The 26,339-nt window shown below is 43.0% G+C and overlaps 1 protein-coding gene and 1 long non-coding RNA gene across 8 annotated transcripts in view; one reads left to right on the top strand and one right to left on the bottom strand.

Annotated features, from left to right (window-relative positions):
* The window catches only part of LOC144770775 (phospholipase A2 inhibitor and Ly6/PLAUR domain-containing protein-like), a 1,602,193-nt gene that overhangs the window by 1,212,139 nt on the left and 363,715 nt on the right, over positions 1-26,339 (top strand). The gene's annotated exons all lie outside the window — the stretch shown is intronic.
* Positions 1-26,339, bottom strand: part of LOC144770776 (uncharacterized) — a 363,844-nt gene that overhangs the window by 176,673 nt on the left and 160,832 nt on the right. The gene's annotated exons all lie outside the window — the stretch shown is intronic.

Below are 26,339 nucleotides of genomic sequence, written 5' to 3'. Positions count from 1 at the left end.
TGAAGCCTATGTCTAATTTTTCACTGGACAGGACTCATCTGTTCTTAACCTTGGATAAGCCTCAACGACTCTGTGTCCCCTGCACATACTCAAATGTTAAAGTGCAGATTTATATTAAATGGCACATCCCCAGGCATGCACCAGTTAATGTGCACCACTGCTTTACCACCCATGGTGTGCCGCATTTACAATCAGATAGGAGAAAGCTGCTTCAAAACCCTGCACCTGCTTGAAGCTGGCATAGGTCTTGACGCAGCATTGTATAGATGGGGCACCCCTGATCCTTGCTGGAGCTGCATCGCACTTACGATACAACTCCAGCAATGCGCCACCTTTACAGCACAGATGCGTCACACATCTGTGCCTTTTTTGCCCCATGCTGCGCCGCATTGTAAATGCAGCACACCATGGGTGGCGGAACAGTGGCGCAGGATGACTGTCACATCCCTGGGGATGCGCCACTCATCATAAATCTATCCCTAAGCTTCTTATCTTGTTACAGATGAACTGCCATATGTATCATCAAAATATTTTACATATTATAAATAGCAAATTTTAAGGAATAAATAGCGATTCTTTACTATTCCTAATTTGCAATGAGCAAATTGCTAATTGCAAATTACCCATTCATTTCCATAGGCTAGGAGGCTCATAGGAATTAATGTTGCAAGTTGTGATTAGCAATTAGCTCATCACAAAATAGGATTTTTTTCAAGCGTGCAGGGGTATCTCAAGAACAACCTGCTGCACCCCTGAAAAAGAAATTTGGGAGCACATGGCACACCTACATGCCCTAATGGCATGTATGGGCGTCATATGGGACCTTTTTTTTTTTAAAAAAAAAATTCTTTTTGAAAAGAATTCGCAAATTACCACAAACTACAAGTTGGTGGTAGTTTCCAAATCCTTAATATCATTTTTTACATATTTTTTTTTTATACATTGCATTTAAGGAATCACAATTTTTGAATTATTGACATTTTAAGTAATTTCCACATGTGCACTGTTTTCTAAATATAATTTGAAAATCGTTTTTGGGGAAAAGTAATGGTTTGCAAATTTATGACAAGGACATAATGGTGTATGCTTCTCTATAAGGCATTTCAGTATCTCTAATGTCATTTTTCCCATATTACATTATAAGACCTTTCCCCATGAAGCACATTCCTTGTAAATATGCTCCCACCAGTGCATTGCAAATTTAGATTTTGACTGTTTCAGACACATAGCCATGTTGAAAGTGACCCAAAAAAATTGCAAACGTTTAAAAAAAACACATTCATGTGTCTTAATGACATTTTAATTCATTTCCCCATGGACAATGTTTTCTAAGTGGCACAAAAGAGGTATACACCTATCATAAATCTGTCCCTAGAATTATAAATGATTAAATCAGGATGACAATAAGATGTGGCCTATCCAGAGGTTTGTTTAAGGTGAGGCCTACTCAGGATTGCAGATTAAAGTTATGCTTGATGAAGAATACAGAGGAGATAATTTATTGTAAAGGCCTACCAATGAAGTAAGTGATTTCTACTTCATTGCACCAGTCATCATAAATGTATCCATAAGCTTCTTATCTTGTTAGACATCAACCGCCATATGTATCATATAACTATTTTGCATTTCCAAAAAAGCGAATTTTAAGGAATAAATAGCGATTCTTTACCATTCCAAATTTGCGATGAGAAAATTGCTAATTGCAAATTACCCATTCATTTCCATGGGCTAGGAGGCTCATATAAATGAAGGTGCAATTTGCGATTAACAATTTGCTCATCACAAATTAGGAATTTATTCCAAAAGTGCAGGGGTGTCTCAAGAGCACCCTGCTGCAACCCTGAGAAAGAAATTTGGGGGCATATGGCGAACATAAATTTTAACAACATTCCTTTACCTCAAAAACGATTTTCAAATCATAACTTCAAAACACTACACATGGGAAAATTACTTAAATTGTCCTTAAGACACATAAAAGCGTATTTTGATTGGCTTTCCTGCATGGTAGGGTCACTTTAAACATGGCTATGTAACATAAACATTCAAAATCAAAATTTTCAATGTACAGGTGGGAGCATATTTACAAGCAATTTGCGCCACAAAGAAAGGTCTGACATTAAAATGGGAAAAATAACATCAGGGACAGTCAATTGCCTTATAAAGAACCATACACCATTATGTCCTTCTCTTGAATTTAAAAACAATTCCTTTTTCCCAAAAACGATTTTCAGATCATAATTTCAAAAAACTGCACATGAGAAAATGACTTAAAATGTCATTGAAACACATGAAAGCGTTTTTTTATTGGCTTTCCTGCATGGTTGGTTCACTTTTATCATGGCTATGTAACACAAACATTGATAATTAAAATTTTCATGCACATGTAAGAGCATATTTACAAGCAATTTGCGCCACAGAGAAAGGTCTTACACTAAAATGAGAAAAATAACATCAAGGACAGTCAATTGCCTTATAAATAACCATACACCATTATTTCCTTGTCATGATTTTAAAAACAATTCCTTTTCCACAAAAACGATTTTCAAATCATAATTTCTAAACACTGCACATCAGAAAATGACTTAAAATGTCATTAAAATACATGAAATCATTTTTTGATTGACTTTCCAGCATGGTTGAGTCACTTTTAACATGGCTATATAACAGAAACATTCAAAATCAAAAATTTCCATGCACATGTGAGAGCATATTTACTAGCAAATTGCGCCACATAAATCATAATTTTCTCCTTAAAGCACACTATTCTCTATCTAAAGTAAAGAAATATTTTCTCACCTTAGCAAATACTTTGAGTTTGAAAACAGTCTCAGAAACACACCAATTTGTCTTCAGCAGAGCAAAAGGTATGCACTCCAGAGTCTGCAGCTATCAAAAGCACAGAAATGGTGTAATTCTTCACACATATTTCTCATGTCACCCAATCAAAACTCTTCCCTCACTTTTTTTCAAATGAAAACCCTTCCCCCTCTGCCCTTTCTGCCTATTTTCCATAGCAACCACCTCTTGGAGAAACTCTGGTGTTTGCAAATTCACACAACAATGTTGCAATTGAACTCTGAACTCTCAGTGCACCTGCATATCCAGTGCTTTCTTTCATTTAATGATTTTTTATTGACCACTCAAAATACATCTTTCAAAGAACACATCTCTACACCCTAACTTTCTGTTTTCATCAATCAAAATCCACCAATCACTGTTACTACTTCATGAACACAGAAACTCCACAGTTTTTTTCATTTCAAACTCACATTTTTTCAACTGCCATTTCATTGCCACACTTCATCTGACTGCAGGAGAACCTTCTCTCACCATGTTTTCTGTCTGGATTGTTGGTCATAGTTATATTCACTGGGCTCAAAGGTACGTTGAAAGCAGAAATTTACCTAACCTCAATTTACAAGATGTGGAAATTAAGTGGTTTGGCCAGAGAGGATTAAAATGTCACCAATTGATACCATTGGTGAAAACCTTTATGCATTTGCCAAAACCTGACCTGTTAATTGTGCACTGTGGAGGTAATGACTTGGGCACTTTGACTGGTGTAGGTCTGGAAATGCTTTTAAAGGACACCTTTGAGCAATTAATGGCACTTTTTCCTCAGACTGCCTTGGTATATTCAAATATATGCCAAAGACAGAAATGGAGGTGGTCAAACCAATTTTGTCCACAAATTGAGAAGTCGAGGAAGCATGTAAACAAATCTGTTTCAGCTTACATGAGAGACCATGGAATGGGCTCCCTGTACAACAATAACTTGCGTTACTACATGCAAGATATCTACAGAGGAGATGGAGTTCACTTCTCAGATGAGGGCAACAGAGTTTTCACTCTGAATTTAAGAATGTGCATTGGTACCTACTTATAAGTACCTAAATGTACCATAAACCCAAAAGCTCTTCTCAGAGCTACCCTACATCTAATCACTCACAATTATTTTTTTACTCTAACTATTTTCACTAATTTTCAACAAAATACGCTCCCTGGTGCGCTACCCGGTACGCGTACCGGGAGCTAACCTCGCGAAATTTTTAAAAAAAATGTTTTTTTTTCCGCACATATGGGCCTCCTCAGCCACCCTCACAAAACCTAGGGGGTCAAGATAAGTCTACCGTGCCCCCTTCTACCCATTCTGAACATTATTTGCCCTCCATCTTGTATCATAATTCGACCGAAACACAAAATGGTGGACTCCCGGAACGCTTAAGGTCCGCGAACCGAGGCGCTCAACGGTTCGCGTACCGGGTCGCTTCCTGGGAAGCACACCATCAAAAAAGGTGGGAAAGTAGTTCACAGAAAAGCCACTGGAGACAATTTCACCAAATATAGAATAGCTCATACTACATACCAATCCCTACCATTTTCACAAATTTGATTGGAATTCCATTTAGCCATTTAGCCTGTAGTCCTCTCTAAATACCGTGAGGTAAATTACTTCACAAAACACATCTGAAGTGTTGGAATTGACAACCAATTAAAATGTTACTTTCATTTTCTACTTTTTTTACATGATATTTGATTGGTTATGTACCCGAATATATATAAAGGAAGAGAAGGAAACACAGCCATTTTGACTACTACTTCCTGGTGTACATTTCATTTGGATTTTCATTAATAACTTCAACTTCTTTTTAAAGGTAAGTTGTTATTTTTAAAACTGAAGTATATTGTGCACTTTAAGTTAATATGGCAAACTTTTTCTGTTAGTTATATACTATCCCTCTGTAGTACTTATAAATTTAGATACACTTTTTTATATTCCTACTTCCACTCTGATACTATACACTGCCCAAAGATAAATTCTCTGATAAAAACTGCCTATCTAAAATTAATCCCAACAGTGCCCTACCTCTACTAATATATATTTTTTTTATGCAAATTTCAGGAAAAATGGAAAGTGAACAAAACATTTCATTTGAAATTGTCCTTCCAGAGTCCAACACAGAAATCATTGATCCAAATGAGATTGAATTTATGGATGAAACATGGGACCAAGAACTACTGCAATGTGTGCAAGCAGTAGATAACCTCCTTGCAAATGAGGACATTTTACAACCTCAGAGACTACAATCTATATTCCATGATTATGAAATTTCTGACAATGAAATGTTAGAAAGTTTAATAAATTATGAAACACAATAAAAAAAGTTTAAAAAAAAAAAAAAATAATCAACAAAACCAACAATCAATTAACATACAGCATTTGAAAAGTCTATCATTCATTTTTTATTGTGATACGCTCCCCAGTACGCTTCCCGGTTCGCGTACCGGGCGCTAACCACGAAAAAAAACAAAAAAAAATTTTTTTTTTTTTTGCTTAGCGGGGCCCCTTTAAAGCCTCCACATCAAACCTAGGGGGTCAGGGAGTATCTACTATGCCCCCTTAAGGTCATTTGCCACTTCGCTTTTGACCTCCTCTTGTCTCTCGATCCTACCGAGAGACAAGATGGCGGCCGCTCCGGACTGTTTAGAATGTTGACAGACACCGGAGAGCCAATCAACTTCGCTACGCGAAGTTCCGTTACGCGTCAAGTACGCGTACCGGGGCGCTGCCTGGTCCGCGCTTACAGATATATATCTTTTTTTGAACGTTAATTTCTCAAAATCCACTGAAGCACATATATTGAGACCTAGAAAAGGCACATCGGGCTACCAGTCCCTACAATTTTGCCAAGTTTCGTGCAAATCCATTCAGCCGTTCGGGCTAAAAGTGAGGCTAACCGCCCTATGGAAAACTCAATGTTAAAAACACGTTTTGGGACCCCCCTTTTTTCTCGGCCCCCCCTGGACCAACTCCCCCCAAATTTCCAGTGGCTGCTCAGAAACAAAATGTTCCATTTTCCAGAAAATTTCAGCCAATTCCGTCCACAAACGCCAAAGTTATTAGACATAGAATTTTCAAAAAACCCATAGAGAAAAAATCCTAACTATATATACCTACTGGCGACCGCCAGTAGGTAATATATATATATATAGACATAGAATTTTCAAAAAACCCATAGAGAAAAAATCCTAACTATATATACCTACTGGCGACCGCCAGTAGGTAATATATATATATATATTACCTACTGGCGGTCGCCAGTAGGTATATATAGTTAGGATTTTTTCTCTATGGGTTTTTTGAAAATTCTATGTCTAATAACTTTGGCGTTTGTGGACGGAATTGGCTGAAATTTTCAGGAAAATGGCACATTTTGTTTCTGAGCAGCCCTTGAAAATTTGGGGGGGGTTCGTCCAGTGGGGGCCGAGAAAAAAGGGGGGTCCCAAAACGCGTTTTTCCCATGTTAATTTCCATAGGGCGGTTGGCCTCACTTTTAGCCCGAACGGCTGAATGGATTTGCACGAAACTTGGCAAAATTGTAGGGACTGGTAGCCCGATGTGCCTTTTGTAGGTCTCAATATATGTGCTCCAGTGGATTTTGAGAAATTAACGTTTAAAAAAAGATATATATCTGTAACAGCGGACCGGGCAGCGCTCTGGTTCGCGGACTTTTCGCGCAACGGAGCTTTGTGAAGCGAAGCTGATTGGTTCTCCGGCGTCTGTCAACATTCCAAACAGTCCGTAGCGGCCGCCATCTTGTCTCTCGGTAGGATCGAGAGACAAGAGGAGGCCAAAGCGAAGGGGCAAATGACCATAAGGGGGCATAGTACATTGTCGCTCACCCCCTAGGTTTGATGTGGAGGTTTTAAAAGGGCCCCGCGGGGCAAAAAAAAATAAAAATAATAATAATCGAACAGCTGAATGGATTTGCACGAAACTTGGCAAAATTGTAGGGACTGGTAGCCCGATGTGCCTTTGCTAGATCTCAATATATGTGCTCCAGTGGATTTTGAGAAATTAACGTTCAAAAAAAGGTATATATCTGTAACAGCGCACCGCTTCGCGTACTTTTCGCGTTACGGAGCTTTGCGAAGCGAAGCTGATTGGCTCTCCGGTGTCTGTAAACATTCCAAACAGTCCGTAGCGGCCGCCATCTTGTCTCTCGGTAGGATCGAACAGCTGAATGGATTTGCACGAAACTTGGCAAAATTGTAGGGACTGGTAGCCCGATGTGCCTTTGCTAGGTCTCAATATATGTGCTTCAGTGCATTTTGAGAAATTAACGTTCAGAAACAAGATATATATCTGTAACAGCGCTCCGCTTTGCGGAGATAAAATTATATGTGTATTACCTAGCTGTTGCTAACACCAGTTAGCGACGGCTAGTAGAAGATAGCGACCATCTTGGGCCCCACTTTGCATGTGAGTGATATTTATCACTAATGACATGCAAAGTGGGCATGCCAAGATGTTAGCGACTGGAAACAGTCGCTAACATCGCTATCTCCTATTATCAACTTTTGGAAATATTCGAGATAAGGGCGAATATCTCTAAAAGCTACCACCTGCCCTGAGCAGTTCTTAGCCATGTTATCCAATGGGAGGTGGATAACATGGCTAAGAGCATTAGCTCGGTAATGCATGAATATCGCTGAGTTTTCAGCGATATTAATGCATTGCGGTCGTTTTTCATCGTATTTCCGATAAACCTTGATAATAGCAAGGTTTATCTGCGATAATTTCTGACGGTAAAAAAATCGTTGCTAAGCATCGTTAGGGATAAATATCGCTTAACTTTGGTAATATGCCCCAACGTCTGTTAACGTTCGATTCGAAGGAAATCAGGAAGTGTTGAAAAACATTGTCTGCGCCATCTTGTCTTTTTTCAAATGCCACACTTTTGTCGTGCACGGCAGCCATTTTAGATGCCTTGACCAGACCCACTCTGTGCACGCTGTCGATCCTTAGCATGGCTCCCCACCCTCGCAAACATCTCCCCCAGGCAGTGGTCACCCCCGCTCTCTGTCTTATGCATGGGTAATAAACCTCCCCCATCTGCGCTGCTGTTCCCTGAGAATCACACCCTGTGCCCGCCCGACACCTCCCTTTCGCCCTATTCACTACCGCACCCTCTGACACTCCTTTTCCTCTGTGTCCGATTGTCCAGGCTGGTCCTAGGGTATCAGCTAGCCCTGCAGATGTAGTTTATGGCCACAGCTGTAAAGAATCACCCCTCTTCAAAGGAGTTATAGTAGATCAAGGCCCACACTCGATGAGATCCGTCACAGCAGAAGCGTTGCTATTATCTGAAAACCATCCTGTATTGTGATTGGGGAGGGGACCGAGCCTGAAGCGGAAGATTCCAGGGATGACTGTTTGTACATCAAAGTTTTTACAATTATGTGTCACATTAAAAATATATAGCACTCCGACAAAGTAGTAAGATTATAAAACTTTAATAATTTATAAATATATACAAGAAAACAAAAATAGTAATAACATATAAACATTTTTAGGGAAAAACAACGAAGTAGCGGTCGGCTGTGCGAATAGTCCCAACGCAGCACAACGTCCAGATTTCCGGCGTGGGGCGTCGCGGGGGGTGGGTCATCAGTAGCAAACTGTTGTGCGAATAGTTCCAAGGCAGCAGAACGCGTTGAAATCTAGATGACACGAAAGTGATGTCTAGTAAGTTGCCACCCAGCAAATAACGGCATGGGGCGTCGCGGGGGGTGGGTCATCAGTAGCAAACTGTTGCGCGAATAGTTCCAAGGCAGCAGAACGATGGCACCAAGGTGATGTCCAGTAAGTTGCCGCACTGGTTTTGGTATCCTACAATGCTGCTCCGAATAACGGCGTGGAGCGCCCCGGGGGAGGCGGCGTGAACGGGCCTCTCCAGGTGGAGTGTCATCTGTTGTAGTGGGGCGCCCCTTTACCGTTTCAATTGCCATTCCGTCCGTTTTTGGTCCACTGTGTCAAAAGCCGCAATTCAGCTGAGTTGCGCCCACTCTTGCGGTGCAGCGATAGGCGGCTGTCACAGGACTCTCAAAATGGCGGCAGGCTGTTTCCTTTTTGGGCCTGGTCCACTGAAATGGCCCTGGGACACCTTGGAAATCGGACGCTTGTCTGCTAGGTCTTGGACCTCATTCTCGAAAGCGTCCCCTCCGCCTTGAGAATTCATCAAAGGTTTTGGGGGCTCCGACTCCTGCAGGCTTCTGGTGGGGAGCGGCTGCCATGATTGCTCGCGGAATGACCACGACTGAGCTACGAGATGGTGGTGCTTTCATGCTGACGCCAGCTTCAGTCTGAAACATCCAGAAACAAGGTGGGGCTTTCATCGTTTGGGGAAAAAAAAAAGTTTTCATCCTATGAAAAGTGTTGTTTTTAGGTCACATGATCAAGCCTTCCATCATTAGGAAACCAAAAGTAAAATGAACCAATGAAAAGTTTTATAAACAAGTCACATGACCTGTTATGCGGCATAGGGTGTAAAATTAGGAGAAAATACGTTGGCACGTGAGGCGGCGTCAGTAGCGGACCGATGTGCGAATAGGCCGAAGGCAACACAACGCGCCAAGATCTGGATGGCACCGAGGTGGTGTCCAGCAAGTTGCAGCACTGGTGTGGCCATCCTACAATGCTGAAAGTCGGCGTGGGGCGCCCCGTTGGCCTGTGAGTTTGCGTCAGTAGCGGACCGATGTGCGAATAGGCCGAAGGCAGCACAACGCGCCAAGATCCGGATGGCACCGAGGTGGTGTCTAGTAAGTTGCCGCACTGGTGTGGCCATCCTACAATGCTGAAAGTCGGCGTGGGGCGCCCCGTTGGCCTGTGAGTTTGCGTCAGTAGCGGACCGATGTGCGAATAGGTCGAAGGCAGCACAACGCGCCAAGATCCGGATGGCACCGAGGTGGTGTCTAGTAAGTTGCCGCACTGGTGTGGCCATCCTGAAAGTCGGCGTGGGGCGCCCCGTTGGCCTGTGAGATGGCGTCAGTAGCGGACCGATGTGCGAATGGGGCCAAAGGCAGCGCAACAATATTTTCTGATTTGAAGACACCACAAGGCGCTGAGATGCCAAGATCCGGATGGCACCGAGGTGGTGTCTAGCAAGTTGTGGCACTGGTGTGGCCATCGTACAATGGTAAAAGTCGGCGTGGGGCGCCCTGTTGGCCTGTGAGATGGTGTCAGTAGCGGACTGATGTGTGAATGGGGCCAAAGGCAGCGCAACAATATTTTCTACTATATTTTCGGAGTAGAAGACACCACAAGGCGCTGAGATGCCAAGATCCGGATGGCACCGAGGTGATGTGTAAGTTGCGGACGAATGTGCGAATGGGGCCAAAGGCAGCTCAACAATATTTTCTGAAGAGAATACACCACAAGGCGCTGAGATGCCAAGATCCGGATGGCACCGAGGTGATGTCTAAGTTGCGGACCGATGTGCGAATGGGGCCAAAGGTAGCGTAACAAGATTTTCTGTATGGAAGATACCACTAGGCGTTGAGATGCCAAGATTCGGATGGCACCGAGGTGATGTCTAGCAAGTTGTGCCACTGGTGTGGCCATCGTACAATGGTAAAAGTCGGCGTGGGGCGCCCTATTGGCCTGTGAGATGGTGTCAGTAGCGGACTGATGTGCGAATGGGGCCAAAGGCAGCGCAACAATATTTTCTGACTGACACCACAAGGCGCTGAGATGCCAAGATCCGGATGGCATCGAGGTGATGTCTAAGTTGCGGACTGATGTGCGAATGGGGCCAAAGGCAGCGTAACAATATTTTCTGTATGGAAGATACCACTAGGCGTTGAGATGCCAAGATTCGGATGGCACCGAGGTGATGTCTAGCAAGTTGGTGTGGTCATCCTACAATGCTGAAACTCGGCGTGGGTCACCCCATTAGCCTGTGAGATGGCGTCAGTAGCGGACCGATGTGCGAATAGGCCGAAGGCAGCACAACGCGCCAAGATCCGGATGTCACCGTGGTGGTTTCATAGTTGAGAGGCACTTCATCTGCAGTGGGGCGCCGAGATCCGGATGGCACCGAGGTGATGTCTAGCAAGTTGCTGTACTTGTGTGGTCATCCTACAATGCTGAAACTCGGCGTGGGTCGCCCCATTAGCCTGTGAGATGGCTGTTCTTTGGATTTGGGCCTGGTCCACTAAAATGGCCCTGGGACACCTAAGAACTCGAACGCTCGATTTTTTTTTCCTTTCCTGTACATGCAAAAAAAGGTAAATGCCCGGTATGTTACACGCTTCATCTGCCACGATGAACTCTCCAGAGGAACCGAAAAAATATATAGTTGTGGTAACTATACCATGCATCGTCATATGGAGAGGTGGCACCAATTAATTATAGTGCTGCATAAAAGAGAGATTTGGAGGAGAACCCCTGACCTGCTAGTACATTCATCAAAGAAGTGGCACTGAGAGCTTCAGAGGCAAGGGAAACGGTCCCAAATATTTAGAAGAACTTTGGAAAGATTAAAATGACATGTTTAGATTGTGGTAAATTAATTTCATGTGGGCAGATGAGTGTTACTCTAATAAATACAGCATATGAACATCATCATAGTCGATGGTTGGTAGAGACATTTTGACTATATCCTGGACCTGCCCGTCCTCGCCCAAAATGGCGCCGGAATAAATGGGACTCGTAACTCCTTGTTGTGTACTGGTTGCAGAACCTTGAAATCACGAGATACGTATGCAGTTTTGAAGCACATGGCGGGCGGGGACGAGAATTGATTGAATATTTCGACATCCCTATTGATATTAAGTTCTGATGTGTTATTGATTACTGTACTGTTGAAAATTCGAATTAACGTCACCCATGGTACTTGCCCGCAAATGTATATCTAGATAATTTTATTGTAACTGGCCCTGTCGTATTTTAATTATAAAATGTACGTCCACCGATTCCGTAACTGTTAGACACCTTAGTTTTTGCAACCTAATGGCCCGCCCGTTACGTTCCTCTACAGTGTAAATGTCTATTCATCATATACGATTACAGTTTGCTCCGTGGCAGGCCCACGTGGTTATAGGCTCGTATTTGTATAATGAAATTTTCACAATAAAGGTTTTTAAAAGAAAACATGGTAGTAGTGTATACATTGGTAAAGTTTTTAATAATAGTCACTGTTTTAGAATCATTAAAAGGCAAGTGAAATAAAGCAGACCAATTACATGAAGGGTAAAAGGTATAATACGAAGGAACGCAGTAAAGATAAATGGTCAAGGGCTGTTGTGTTTTCTATTCCTGCAACATAAAGTGATCGATAAGAATCTCATATTCAGGCGTATCGGCGACTAAGACAGCAGGTCGACCCTCTTTTGCTCAACGGCTCCGTCATGGGACGAAGAAACGCTCTTTTTCTCGAAAAAAGAATATATTTTACTTGCAGGACAGTTGTAAAATTTCCGGGAAAGTACATTAGCCTGGAACATTATAACATATATTTAAGAGAAAATAATGTTCGGAAGTAATTAAAAGCGTAATTTTTAGGTGATATGACCAAGGCTTTCATCATTAGAATAAGAAAAGTAAAATGAACCAATGAAAAGTTTTATTAACAAGTCACATGACTTGTTATGCTTACGTTACGCGCTGCGCGCCCCGGATGACTTCCGGATGCGCTAACGCGGCGCGTCATATGACGCATTACGCGACAACGCAGGTCCAGAATATAGTCAAAATGTCTTCACCAACCAGCGGTCGAAACACAACCCCTTTCAGCAGGCTAAATAGTTCTGTTAAATGACAACAGAAAGGACAGGCAACAAGAACCATCAGTCAAAGAGGGGAGGGCTAGTTCTTCTCTACCGGGTTACATTGGGGCGCTACCGGAACTGATCGAATTGGTAGTCTACAGTGTTTCTGGATGTTTCAGACCGAAGCTGGGGTTAGCATGAGAGCAGCACCATTTCGTAGCTCCGTTGTGGCCATTCCGCAACCAATCATGGCAGCCGCTCTTTATCGTTATTTTGGGCGGGGTGGGTGGCGGAGCCGAGCTGTTTTGCAGCCATCATTGTGTGGAGTTCAGTTCATCTCACTAGTTTTGTATTTGTCATGAGGGGTTGTTCCTAATGTTTCTATTTTAGCGAGGTCAAAAAGAGATCCCATTAGTGGCCTACTGATTTTGCTCGATTCCTTTTCTTTTTTTTTACACAATTTTTCGTTATCTGCAAAGACTAAACAGAGTATTGCGACTCTGTGTTTGTTTGTAAATAGAGAATGAACCAAAGAGAACTAATTCTAAAACAGTAAATACTTGGATAAGAATCAATCAAATGGAGAGAGAAGCAGGCACGACGGATTACAACGGGGGCAAAGGCCTGCGTTAACTACCTTTCACTATCTGCAAAGAGAGAGTACTCCTAATAGAAATGAGGGGGGGGGGCACCATTCAAAGTAGATCAGTGTGCATAAACACGAAAATGTTTTCACTTACCACGTACTTGACATTCGACAGCTTATGATATTTGCTATTAAAAAACCATTGAAATTCACTGAAAAAACCATAGGTTATAGACCATATATAGTTAGGAATTAGCATTTACAAAACCTTGAAAATTCACTGAAAAAACCATAGGTTATAGACCATATATAGTTAGGAATTAGCATTTAAAAAACCTTATTTTACTCACACAAAACCATTGAAATTCCATATATAGTTAGTTGCACTAACTATATATCGCGCACCCGCAATCCACTGCAGATCATGTCACATATTACATCATTCATGACATGGTCAGTGACATCACTGATGACATCTCAAATGACATCACTGATGACATCACTGATGACATCTCATTTGACATCAATGACCACATCACTGATGATATCATTCATGTGACAATACAATGCATCTCCTCACATTTTAATATAACCTCTGTTTCACCCAGTGTTAAATACAGAGTATAATTTTTGAAACCATTGACACACCAATACTAGTTACTACATACGTACTCACTGATTCCTACGTCTACACACACATTCACTCATTCACCCATACAATCATTCATACATACAATCACTCATCTTTACAACACTATCATATGCACTCATACACCTATACAGACACTCACACTCTGCCACTCATCCATGGAGTTACTCACACACCTAGTCAGTCCTGTAAAGAATCAATCACACTTCCATTTTCTTGTCTATACAGTTAAACATAGAGCACCTTACATTTTCAAACATATAGTAACACATACTTACTTTCTTATACAATCATTGATACAAGTACACATTGATCTGCACAGAGTCACACACCTCCCAGCCAGCCACACACACACTCAGTCTCCCATACAAATACTTGGACAATCAATCAATAACCCATATAGTTAATCATATAGCTACTGATCAACACATGCAGTAGTTTACAGAACAACAGACATAATGATGCACAAATTAAGACAGTTTAGTCACTAACCCATGCACTCAGTGAGACACATTTAATCACTCACTCATACATTCAGTCATGCACCTACTAAATCCTTCGTCCAGACAGTTATACATCTACTCATTCTTCAATATCTAAAACATATTTAAACTTTACAGAAACACACAGTCACTGGATGATGTCATCAGTGATGTCATCAGTGATGTCATTTGAGATGTCATCAGTGATGTCATCAGTGATGTCATCAGTGATGTCACTGACCATGTCATGAATGATGTAATATGTGACATGATCTGCAGTGGATTGCGGGTGCGCGATATATAGTTAGTGCAACTAACTATATATGGAATTTCAATGGTTTTGTGTGAGTAAAATAAGGTTTTTTAAATGCTAATTCCTAACTATATATGGTCTATAACCTATGGTTTTTTCAGTGAATTTTCAAGGTTTTGTAAATGCTAATTCCTAACTATATATGGTCTATAACCTATGGTTTTTTCAGTGAATATATATATAGTTAGGATTTTTTCTCTATGGGATTTTTGAAAATTCTTTTTTTTATTATTTTTTTTTTATTGAAAGTTCATGACAATATAATGTTCCCTATACATAACAATAGATATTAACACAGAAATATAAATATACATACAGGATGATGAATACACATAATAAGAGCTCAGTTGTTAAAACATAAGGCCATAAATACAGTAAATGTGTTAAAACTATCAACAGTATCTACATGGGTGTTAGAGAACTATAGACCCCCACTTTTTGACCGCCTCCATGATGCCACGGGCGACCAGATCCTTAGTCCCATTTCCCTGGATTTTGCTCCCTTTAGGGCATACAGCTCCGACTCGATGTTATGGATCCCGAGCATCCTACACATCCACATTTGAAAGGTTGGGGCCTCAACATCCTTCCATGCAGCAGCAATTAATATTCTAAAAACAGCTGTTGATATAAAAACAAGTGCCTCAGACTCTATACTTAAACCTAATTTGGCATCACACCCGATTATTAAAAGTGTAGGGGATAGGTCTATTTTGACAGCTAGCAGCCCCTCTAAAAGCTTTTCGATTTCCTTTTTAATTGGCCCTAATTTCCCACAGCTACAAAACATATGTAGTGCATCAGCAGGCCCATTTCCACATCTAGGACAGTTGTTATCCGCTCTCTTTCCCCATTCATACAATTTTGCCGGTGTATAATATAAGTTAAAGAGAGTCTTGAAGTGCTGTGCTCTTAGATTTGAAGATCGTAGAAACCTTTTATCCATAAGAATGGCTCTATCCAGATCGATGTCAGGATCTCTCAATTTATCAACCCAGGTAGCCTCTGTCTTGAGCATGTCATCGGGTAGCGTTTCCAAGAATAGTCCGTACATTACCCTGATGCTACTACCACCTCCCTTCATATAGTCTAATAGTGTACAGTCTATTGATATGTTTATGGTAGGTCTTTTTGATTTGATTGTGTTAGTCAACTGTATGTATTTGAACTCTTGGGAGCCTTGAAGTGAGTATCGTGACTTCAGAAGATCAAGGGGCCTCAGAACATCCTTTATCATCACTTGACCTAGTGTACTGATTCCCTGTCTTTCCCAATTTCTCCAGGGGCCATCTCTACTTAAGTGCGGAAATAGTCCTGATTTCCAAAGTAAAGTATGTTTATTAAACTTTGGGATGCTCTGATTCTTCTGTACAGACGACCATACCCCCCAAATATCTTCCAGTATTTTATAGCCTAATTCCTTATAGAAGCGTTTATCATATTTCCTTAGCAATACCCCGTGTGCTTCATTCCCTAGCGCCAGCTGATATATAGATGGAATATCACGCTGACAGTGTGTCGTATCATCAGGAAAAAAGAGTATAGCCATTTCTGTGAGGAGACAAGACCAATTGTAGAATTTAAGATTAGGTATACCTAACCCGCCCTTTCCCTGGGGTTGAGACATGAATTTAATTGATCTCCTCACCTTGCCGTATTGCCATACAAAGTTCATAAAGATTGCCTCCATTTCCTTGATCAATATGTCATCTACTTTAAAGGGGATGGACCTAAATTTATATAGGATTTTCGGAAACATTGTCATTTTGATGACATTGACCCTACCTATAATTGATAGATGAAGGGTGTTGATTCTTTTTAAGTCTTGTTTCATCTTTTCCAGTAATGGCAAAAAATTGTCTTTAATGATTTCCTTTGGCTGGGCATTAATTGTTATTCCTAAATATACTACTGAATCCACATATCTGTCATCCAGTTTGACTGTGTTTCTTGAACATAGTACCTGTGTTTTTGCCACATTAAGTCGGTATCCGGATACCCTCCCGAAGTCGGATGTGATACTAATTATTTCCCTCATAGCACTGGCGGGATCAGTGGTGGTTATGGCTATGTCGTCCGCATATGCGAGGATTTTGGTATCGAATCCATTAGTGACAATTGGCTTTATATTAATATTGTTCTTGATAAGGCAAATCAGGGGATCTATATACAGTGCAAATAGGATGGGTGAGCACGGGCACCCTTGTCTCGTACCTCTCGTAATATGGATCTGCCTGGAGCATTCGCCCATCAGCTGGTGCTAGCAGTTGGATTAAAGTACATAGCCTTAATTGCCTGCAGGAATCTGGGACCAAATCCTTTATCAGCCATCACTTTCCAGAGAAAACTCCACCTGACGCGATCGAACGCTTTTTCAGCGTCGAGGAGGATCATCGCAATCCCCCCCCCACCTGCAGCATGAATGTCGAACAAGGTTATAGCTCTTTTAATATGGTCAGTGGTGCCCCTGCCAGGGACAAAGCCATGCTGCCAGGGAAAGACGAGACTCGCGATGATCCTCCCCAACCGTGTGGCCATTATTTTAGCATATAATTTGTTATCGCTATTTATTAGCGATATGGGCCGGTAAGAACCGGGGGTTTCCTTGGGTTTGCCTTTTTTGTGGAATACCACTATGTTGGTTTTGGTCCAAGATTCTGGTATGACCCCTGTATTTATAACCCCATTAAATAGATCTAACAAAAGGGGAGCCGTTTCTTCCTTCAAATATTTATAAACCTCCAGGGGTATGGCATCAGGCCCTGCTGCCTTGCCTGCAGATAGATCTTTTAGTGCCTGAAAAAGCTCGTCCATAGTGATATTCTGCTCTAGGGATTCCCTCTCACTAGACGTAAGATTAATACCTGTATCCTGCCAGTTTATACCCGGGTCATTTATATCCGTCTCTTCCTATAAAGATCCTGATAAAACCTCCTGAAAACTTCCAGAATTTTGGTTGGCTTATTATAAATCTGATCACCTTCTTTAATTTCCGTAATAGTATATATATTTTTTTTGTTGAAAATTGTATGTCGAATAACTTTGGCGTTTGAGGACGCCAGACAGCTACTAAATCCTCCATCCAGACCGTTATATATCCACTCAATCTTCAATACAGATTTGTATATATATATATATATACATATATCTATATATTACCTACTGGCGGTCGCCAGTAGGTATATATAGTTAGGATTTTTTCTCTATGGGTTTTTTGAAAATTCTATGTCTAATAACTTTGGCGTTTGTGGACGGAATCGGCTGAAATTTTCAGGAAAATGGCACATTTTGTTTCTGAGCAGCCCTTGGAAATTTGGGGGGGGTTCGTCCAGTGGGGGCCGAGAAAAAAGGGGGGTCCCAAAACGTGTTTTTAACATTGAGTTTTCCATAGGGCGGTTGGCCTCACTTTTAGCCCGAACGGCTGAATGGATTTGCACGAAACTTGGCAAAATTGTAGGGACTGGTAGCCCGATGTGCCTTTTGTAGGTCTCAATATATGTGCTCCAGTGGATTTTGAGAAATTAACGTTTAAAAAAAGATATATATCTGTAACAGCGGACCGGTTAGCGCTCTGGTTCGCGGACTTTTCGCGCAACGGAGCTTTGTGAAGCGAAGCTGATTGGTTCTCCGGCGTCTGTCAACATTCCAAACAGTCCGTAGCGGCCGCCATCTTGTCTCTCGGTAGGATCGAGAGACAAGAGGAGGTCAAAACAAAGGGGGAAATAACTATAAGGGGGCATAGTAGATCCTCGCTGACCCCCTAGGTTTGATGTGGAGGTTTTAAAAGGGCCCCGCGGGGCAAAAAAAAATAATAATAATAATAATCGAACGGCTGAATGGATTTGCACGAAACTTGGCAAAATTGTAGGGACTGGTAGCCCGATGTGCCTTTGCTAGGTCTCAATATATGTGCTTCAGTGGATTTTGAGAAATTAACGTTCAAAAAAAGATATATATCTGTAACAGCGCACCGCTTCGCGTACTTTTCGCGTTACGGAGCTTTGCGAAGCGAAGCTGATTGGCTCTCCGGTGTCTGTAAACATTCCAAACAGTACGTAGCGGCCGCCATCTTGTCTCTCGGTAGGATCGAGAGACAAGAGGAGGCCAAAGCGAAGGGGCAAATGACCATAAGGGGGCATAGTAGATCCTCGCTGACCCCCTAGGTTTGATGTGGAGGTTTTAAAAGGGCCCCGCGGGGCAAAAAAAAAAATAATAATAATAATCGAACGGCTGATGACCATAAGGGGGCATAGTAGATCCTCGCTGACCCCCTAGGTTTGATGTGGAGGTTTTAAAAGGGCCCCGCGGGGCAAAAAAAAATAATAATAATAATAATCGAACGGCTGAATGGATTTGCACGAAACTTGGTAAAATATTAGGGACTGGTAGCCCGATGTGCCTTTGCTATGTCTCAATATATGTGCTTCAGTGCATTTTGAGAAATTAACGTTCAAAAACAAGATATATATCTGTAACAGCGCTCCGCTTCGCGGAGATAAAATTATATGTGTATTACCTAGCTGTTGCTAACACCAGTTAGCGACGGCTAGTAGGAGATAGCGACCATCTTGGGTCCCACTTTGCATGTGAGTGATATTTATCACTAATGACATGCAAAGTGGGCATGCCAAGATGTTAGCGACTGGAAACAGTCGCTAACATCGCTATCTCCTATTATCAACTTTTGGAAATATTCGAGATAAGCGCGAATATCTCCAAAAAGTAACAGCTGCCCTGAGCAGTTCTTAGCCATGTTATCCAATGGAAGGTGGATAACATGGCTAAGAGCATTAGCTCGGTAATGCATGAATATCGCGGAGTTTTCAGCGACATTAATGCATTGCGCTCGTTTTTTATCGTATTTGCGATAAACCTTGATAATAGCAAGGTTTATCTGCGATAATTTCTGACGGTAAAAAAATCGTTGCTAAGCATCGTTAGGGATAAATATCGCTTAACCTTGGTAATATGCCCCAACGTCTGTTAACGTTCGATTCGAAGGAAATCAGGAATTGTTGAAAAACATTGTGTGCGCCATCTTGTCTTTTTTCAAATGCCACACTTTTGTCGTGCACGGCAGCCATTTTAGATGCCTTGACCAGATCCACTCTGTGAACGCTGTCGATCCTTAGCATGGCTCCCCACCCTCGCAAGCATCTCCCCCAGGCAGTGGTCACCCCCGCTCTCTGTTTTATGCATGGGTAATAAACCTCCCCCCATCTGCGCTGTTCTTCCCTGAGAATCACACCCTGTGCCCGCCCGACACCTCCCTTTCGCCCTATTCACTACCGCACCCTCTGACACTCCTTTTCCTCTGTGTCCGATTGTCCAGGCCGGTCCTAGGCTATCAGCTAGCCCTGCAGATGTAGTTTATGGCCACAGCTGTAAAGAATCACCCGTCTTCAAAGGAGTTATAGTAGATCAAGGCCCACACTCGATGAGATCCGTCACAGCAGAAGCGTTGCTATTATCTGAAAACCATTCTGTATTGTGATTGGGGAGGGGACCGAGCGTGAAGCGGAAGATTCCAGGGATGACTCTTTGTACATCAAAGTTTTTACAATTATGTGTCACATTAAAAATATATAGCACTCCGACAAAGTAGTAAGATTATAAAACTTTAATAATTTATAAATATATACAAGAAAACAAAAATAGTAATAACATATAAACATTTTTAGAGAAAAACAACGAAGTAGCGGTCGGCTGTGCGAATAGTCCCAACGCAGCACAACGTCCAGATTTCCGGCGTGGGGCGTCGCGGGGGGTGGGTGATCAGTAGCAAACTGTTGTGCGAATAGTTCCAAGGCAGCAGAACGCGCCGAAATCTAGATGACACAAAAGTGATGTCTAGTAAGTTGCCACCCAGCAAATAACGGCGTGGGGCGTCGCGGGGGGTGGGTCATCAGTAGCAAACTGTTGTGCGAATAGTTCCAAGGCAGCAGAACGATGGCACCAAGGTGATGTCCAGTAAGTTGCCGCACTGGTTTTGGTATCCTACAATGCTGCTCCGAATAACGGCGTGGGGCGCCCCGGGGGAGGCGGCGTGAACGGGCCTCTCCAGGTGGAGTCTTGTCTGTTGTAGTGGGGCGCCCCTTTACCGTTTCAGTTGCCATTCCGTCCGCTTTTGGTCCACTGTGTCAAAATCCGCCATTCAGCTGAGTTGCGCCCACTCTTGCGGTGCAGCGATAGGCGGCTGTCACAGGACTCTCAAAATGGCGGCAGGCTGTTTCCTTTTTGGGCCTGGTCCACTGAAATGGCCCTGGGACACCTTGGAAATCGGACGCTTGTCTGCTAGGTCTTGGACCCCATTCTCGAAAGCGTCCCCTCCGCCTTGAGAATTCATCAAAAGTTTTGGGGGCCCCGACTCCTGCAGGCTTCTGGTGGGGAGCGGCTGCCATGATTGCTCGCGGAATGACCACGACGGAGCTACGAGATGGTGGTGCTCTCATGGTGACGCCAGCTTCAGTCTGAAACATCCAGAAACAAGGTGGGGCTTTCATCGTTTGGGGGAAAAAAAAAGTTTTCATCCAATGAAAAGTGTTGTTTTTAGGTCATATGATCAAGCCTTCCATCATTAGGAAACCAAAAGTAAAATGAACCAATGAAAAGTTTTATAAACAAGTCACATGACCTGTTATGCGGCATAGGGTATAAAATGCGGAGAAAATACGTTGGCACGTGAGGCGGCGTCAGTAGCGGACCGATGTGCGAATAGGCCGAAGGCAATACAACGCGCCAAGATCCGGATGGCATCGAGGTGGTGTCATAGTTGAGAGTTCTGAGCAGCGGTTGTAACACTGTCTGAAGCTTATTTGCAGCTGCTGCAGCTTCACTACGCGCCAAGATCCGGATGGCACCGAGGTGGTGTGTAGGAAGTTGCCGCACTGGTGTGGCCATCCTACATTGCTGAAAGTCGGCGTGGGGCGCCCCGTTGGCCTGTGAGTTTGCGTCAGTAGCGGACCGATGTGCGAATAGGCCGAAGGCAGCACAACGCGCCAAGATCCGGATGGCACCGAGGTGGTGTCTAGTAAGTTGTCGCACTTCTGTGGCCATCCTACAATGTTGAAAGTCGGCGTGGGGCGCCCCGTTGGCCTGTGAGATGGTGTCAGTAGCGGACTGATGTGTGAATGGGGCCAAAGGCAGCGCAACAATATTTTCTACTATATTTCCGTTGTAGAAGAGACCACAAGGCGCTGAGATGCCAAGATCCGGATGGCACCGAGGTGGTGTCTTGCAAGTTGTGGTACTGGTGTGGCCATCCTACAATGCTGAAAGTCGGCGTGGGGCGCCCCGTTGGCCTGTGAGATGGCGTCAGTAGCGGACCGATGTGCGAATAGGCCGAAGGCAGCACAACAATATTTTCTGACTGACACCACAAGGCGCTGAGATGCCAAGATCCGGATGGCACCGAGGTGATGTCTAAGTTGCGGACTGATGTGCGAATGGGGCCAAAGGCAGCGTAACAATATTTTTTGTATGGAAGATACCACTAGGCGTTGAGATGCCAAGATTCGGATGGCACTGAGGTGATGTCTAGCAAGTTGGTGTGGTCATCCTACAATGCTGAAACTCGGCGTGGGTCACCCCATTAGCCTGTGAGATGGCGTCAGTAGCGGACCGATGTGCGAATAGGCCGAAGGCAGCACAACGCGCCAAGATCCGGATGTCACCGTGGTGGTTTCATAGTTGAGAGGCACTTCATCTGCAGTGGGGCGCCGAGATCCGGATGGCACCGAGGTGATGTCTAGCAAGTTGCTGTACTGGTGTGGTCATCCTACAATGCTGAAACTCGGCGTGGGTCGCCCCATTAGCCTGTGAGATGGCGTCAGTAGCGGACCGATGTGCGAATAGGCCGAAGGCAGCACAACGCGCCAAGATCCGGATGTCACCGTGGTGGTTTCATAGTTGAGAGGCACTTCATCTGCAGTGGGGCGCCGAGATCCGGATGGCACCGAGGTGATGTCTAGCAAGTTGCTGTACTGGTGTGGTCATCCTACAATGCTGAAACTCGGCGTGGGTCGCCCCATTAGCCTGTGAGATGGCGTCAGTAGCGGACCGATGTGCGAATAGGCCGAAGGCAGCACAACGCGCCAAGATCCGGATGTCACCGTGGTGGTTTCATAGTTGAGAGGCACTTCATCTGCAGTGGGGCGCCGAGATCCGGATGGCACCGAGGTGATGTCTAGCAAGTTGCTGTACTGGTGTGGTCATCCTACAATGCTGAAACTCGGCGTGGGTCGCCCCATTAGCCTGTGAGATGGCGTCAGTAGCGGACCGATGTGCGAATAGGCCGAAGGCAGCACAACGCGCCAAGATCCGGATGTCACCGTGGTGGTTTCATAGTTGAGAGGCACTTCATCTGCAGTGGGGCGCCGAGATCCGGATGGCACCGAGGTGATGTCTAGCAAGTTGCTGTACTTGTGTGGTCATCCTACAATGCTGAAACTCGGCGTGGGTCGCCCCATTAGCCTGTGAGATAGCAGTTCTTTGGATTTGGGCCTGGCTCGTCTGCTGTAGTGGGGCGCCCCTTTACCGTTTCAGTTGCCATTCAGCTGAGTTTCGGCTGCTCTTGATGCTACAGCGACAGGCGGCTGCAACAGGACTCTCAAAATGGCGGCCTGTTCTTTGGATTTGGGCCTGGTCCACTAAAATGGCCCTGGGACACCTTAGAACTCGGACGCTCGATTTTTTTTTCCTTTCCTGTACATGCAAAAAAAGGTAAATGCCCGGTACGTTACACGCTTCATCTGCCACGATGAACTCTCTAGAGGAACCGAAAAAAAATATAGTTGTGGTAACTATACCATGCATCGTCATATGGAGAGGTGGCACCAATTAATTATAGTGCTGCATAAAAGAGAGATTTGGAGGAGAACCCCTGACCTGCTAGTACATTCATCAAAGAAGTGGCACTGAGAGCTTCAGAGGCAAGGGAAACGGTCCCAAATATTTAGAAGAACTTTGGAAAGATTAAAATGACATGTTTAGATTGTGGCAAATTTATTTCATGTGGACATCTGAGTGTTACTCTAATAAATACAGCATATGAACATCATCATAGTCGATGGTTGGTAGAGACATTTTGACTATATCCTGGACCTGCCCGTCCTCGCCCAAAATGGCGCCAGAATAAATGGGACTCGTAACTCCTTGTTGTGTACTGGTTGCAGAACCTTGAAATCACGAGATACGTATGCAGTTTTGAAGCACATGGCGGGCGGGGACGAGAATTGATTGAATATTTCGACATCCCTATTGATATTAAGTTCTGATGTGTTATTGATTACTGTACTGTTGAAAGTTCGAATTAACGTCACCCATGGTACTTGCCCGCTAATGTATATCTAGATAATTTTATTGTAACTGGCCCTGTCGTATTTTAATTATAAAATGTACGTCCACCGATTCCGTAACTGTTAGACACCTTAGTTCTTGCAACCTAATGGCACGCCCGTTACGTTCCTCTACAGTGTAAATGTCTATTTATCATATACGATTACAGTTTGCTCCGTGGCCGGCCCACGTGGTTATAGGCTCGTATTTGTATAATGAAATTTTCACAATAAAGGTTTTTAAAAGAAAACATGGTAGTAGTATATACATTGGTAAAGTTTTTAATAATAGTCACTGTTTTAGAATCATTAAAAGGCAAGTGAAATAAAGCAGACCAATTACATGAAGGGTAAAAGGTATAATACGAAGGAACGCAGTAAAGATAAATGGTCAAGGGCTGTTGTGTTTTCTATTCCTGCAACATAAAGTGATCGATAAGAATCTCATATTCAGGCGTATCGGCGACTAAGACAGCAGGTCGACCCTCTTTTGCTCAACGGCTCCGTCATGGGACGAAGAAACGCTCTTTTTCTCGAAAAAAGAATATATTTTACTTGCAGGACAGTTGTAAAATTTCCGGGAAAGTACATTAGCCTGGAACATTATAACATATATTTAAGAAAAAATAATGTTCGGAAGTAATGAAAAGCGTAATTTTTAGGTCATATGACCAAGCCTTTCATCATTACAATAAGAAAAGTAAAATGAACCAATGAAAAGTTTTATTAACAAGTCACATGACTTGTTATGCTTACGTTACGCGCTGCGCGCCCCGGATGACTTCCGGATGCGCTAACGCGGCGCGTCATATGACGCATTACGCGACAACGCAGGTACAGAATATAGTCAAAATGTCTCCACCAACCAGCGGTCGGAACACAACCCCTTTCAGCAGGCTAAATAGTTCTGTTAAATGACAACAGAAGGGACAGGCAACAAGAACCATCAGTCAAAGAGGGGAGGGCTAGTTCTTCTCTACCGGGTTACATTGGGGCGCTACCGGAACTGATCGAATTGGTAGTCTACAGTGTTTCTGGATGTTTCAGACTGAAGCTGGGGTTAGCATGAGAGCAGCACCATTTCGTAGCTCCGTCGTGGTCATTCCGCAACCAATCATGGCAGCCGTTCTTTATCGTTATTTTGGGCGGGGTGGGTGGCGGAGCAGAGCTGTTTTGCAGCCATCATTGTGTGGAGTTCAGTTCATCTCACTAGTTTTGTATTTGTCATGAGGGGTTGTTCCTAATGTTTCTATTTTAGCGAGGTCAAAAAGAGATCCCATTAGTGGCCTACTGATTTTGCTCGATTCCTTTTCTTTTTTTTTACACGATTTTTCGTTATCTGCAAAGACTAAACAGAGTATTGCGACTCTGTGTTTGTTTGTAAATAGAGAATGAACCAAAGAGAACTAATTCTAAAACAGTAAATACTTGGATAACAATGAATCAAATGGAGAGAGAAGCAGGCACGACGGATTACAATGGGGGCAAAGACCTGCGTTAACTACCTTTCACTATCTGCAAAGAGAGAGTACTCCTAATAGAAATGAGGGGGGGGGGCACCATTCAAAGCAGATCAGTGTGCATAAACACGAAAATGTTTTCACTTACCACGTACTTGACATTCGACAGCTTATGATATTTGCTATTAAAAAACCATTGAAATTCACTGAAAAAACCATAGGTTATAGACCATATATAGTTAGGAATTAGCATTTACAAAACCTTGAAAATTCACTGAAAAAACCATAGGTTATAGACCATATATAGTTAGGAATTAGCATTTAAAAAACCTTATTTTACTCACACAAAACCATTGAAATTCCATATATAGTTAGTTGCACTAACTATATATCGCGCACCTGCAATCCACTGCTGATGATGTCACATATTACATCATTCATGACATGGTCAGTGACATCACTGATGACATCACTGATGACATCTCAAATGACATCACTGATGACATCACTGATGACAACATCCAGTGACTGTATGTTTCTGTAAAGTTAAAATGTGTCTTACATATTGAAGAATGAGTGGAAGTATAAGTGTCTGGACAAAGGATTTAGTAGGTGCATGACTGAATGCATGAGTGAGTGATTAAATGTGTCTCACTGAGTGCATGGGTTAGTGACTAAAGTGTCTTAATTTGTGCATCATTATGTCTGTTGTTCTGTAAACTGCTGCATGTTTTGATCAGTAGCTATATGATTAACTATATGGGTTACTGATTGATTGTCCAAGTATTTGTATGGGAGACTGAGTGTGTGTGTGGCTGGCTGGGAGGTGTGTGACTCTGTGCAGATCAATGTGTACTTGTATCAATGATTGTATAACAAGGTAAGTATGTGTTAGTATATGTTTGAAAATGTAAGGTGCTCTATGTTTAACTGTATAGACAAGAAAATGGAAGTGTCATTGA

Source organism: Lissotriton helveticus, chromosome 7, assembly GCF_964261635.1.
Source record: "Lissotriton helveticus chromosome 7, aLisHel1.1, whole genome shotgun sequence".
Lineage (NCBI taxonomy): Eukaryota > Metazoa > Chordata > Amphibia > Caudata > Salamandridae > Lissotriton > Lissotriton helveticus.
This window is presented reverse-complemented; position numbering and strand designations above follow the sequence as displayed.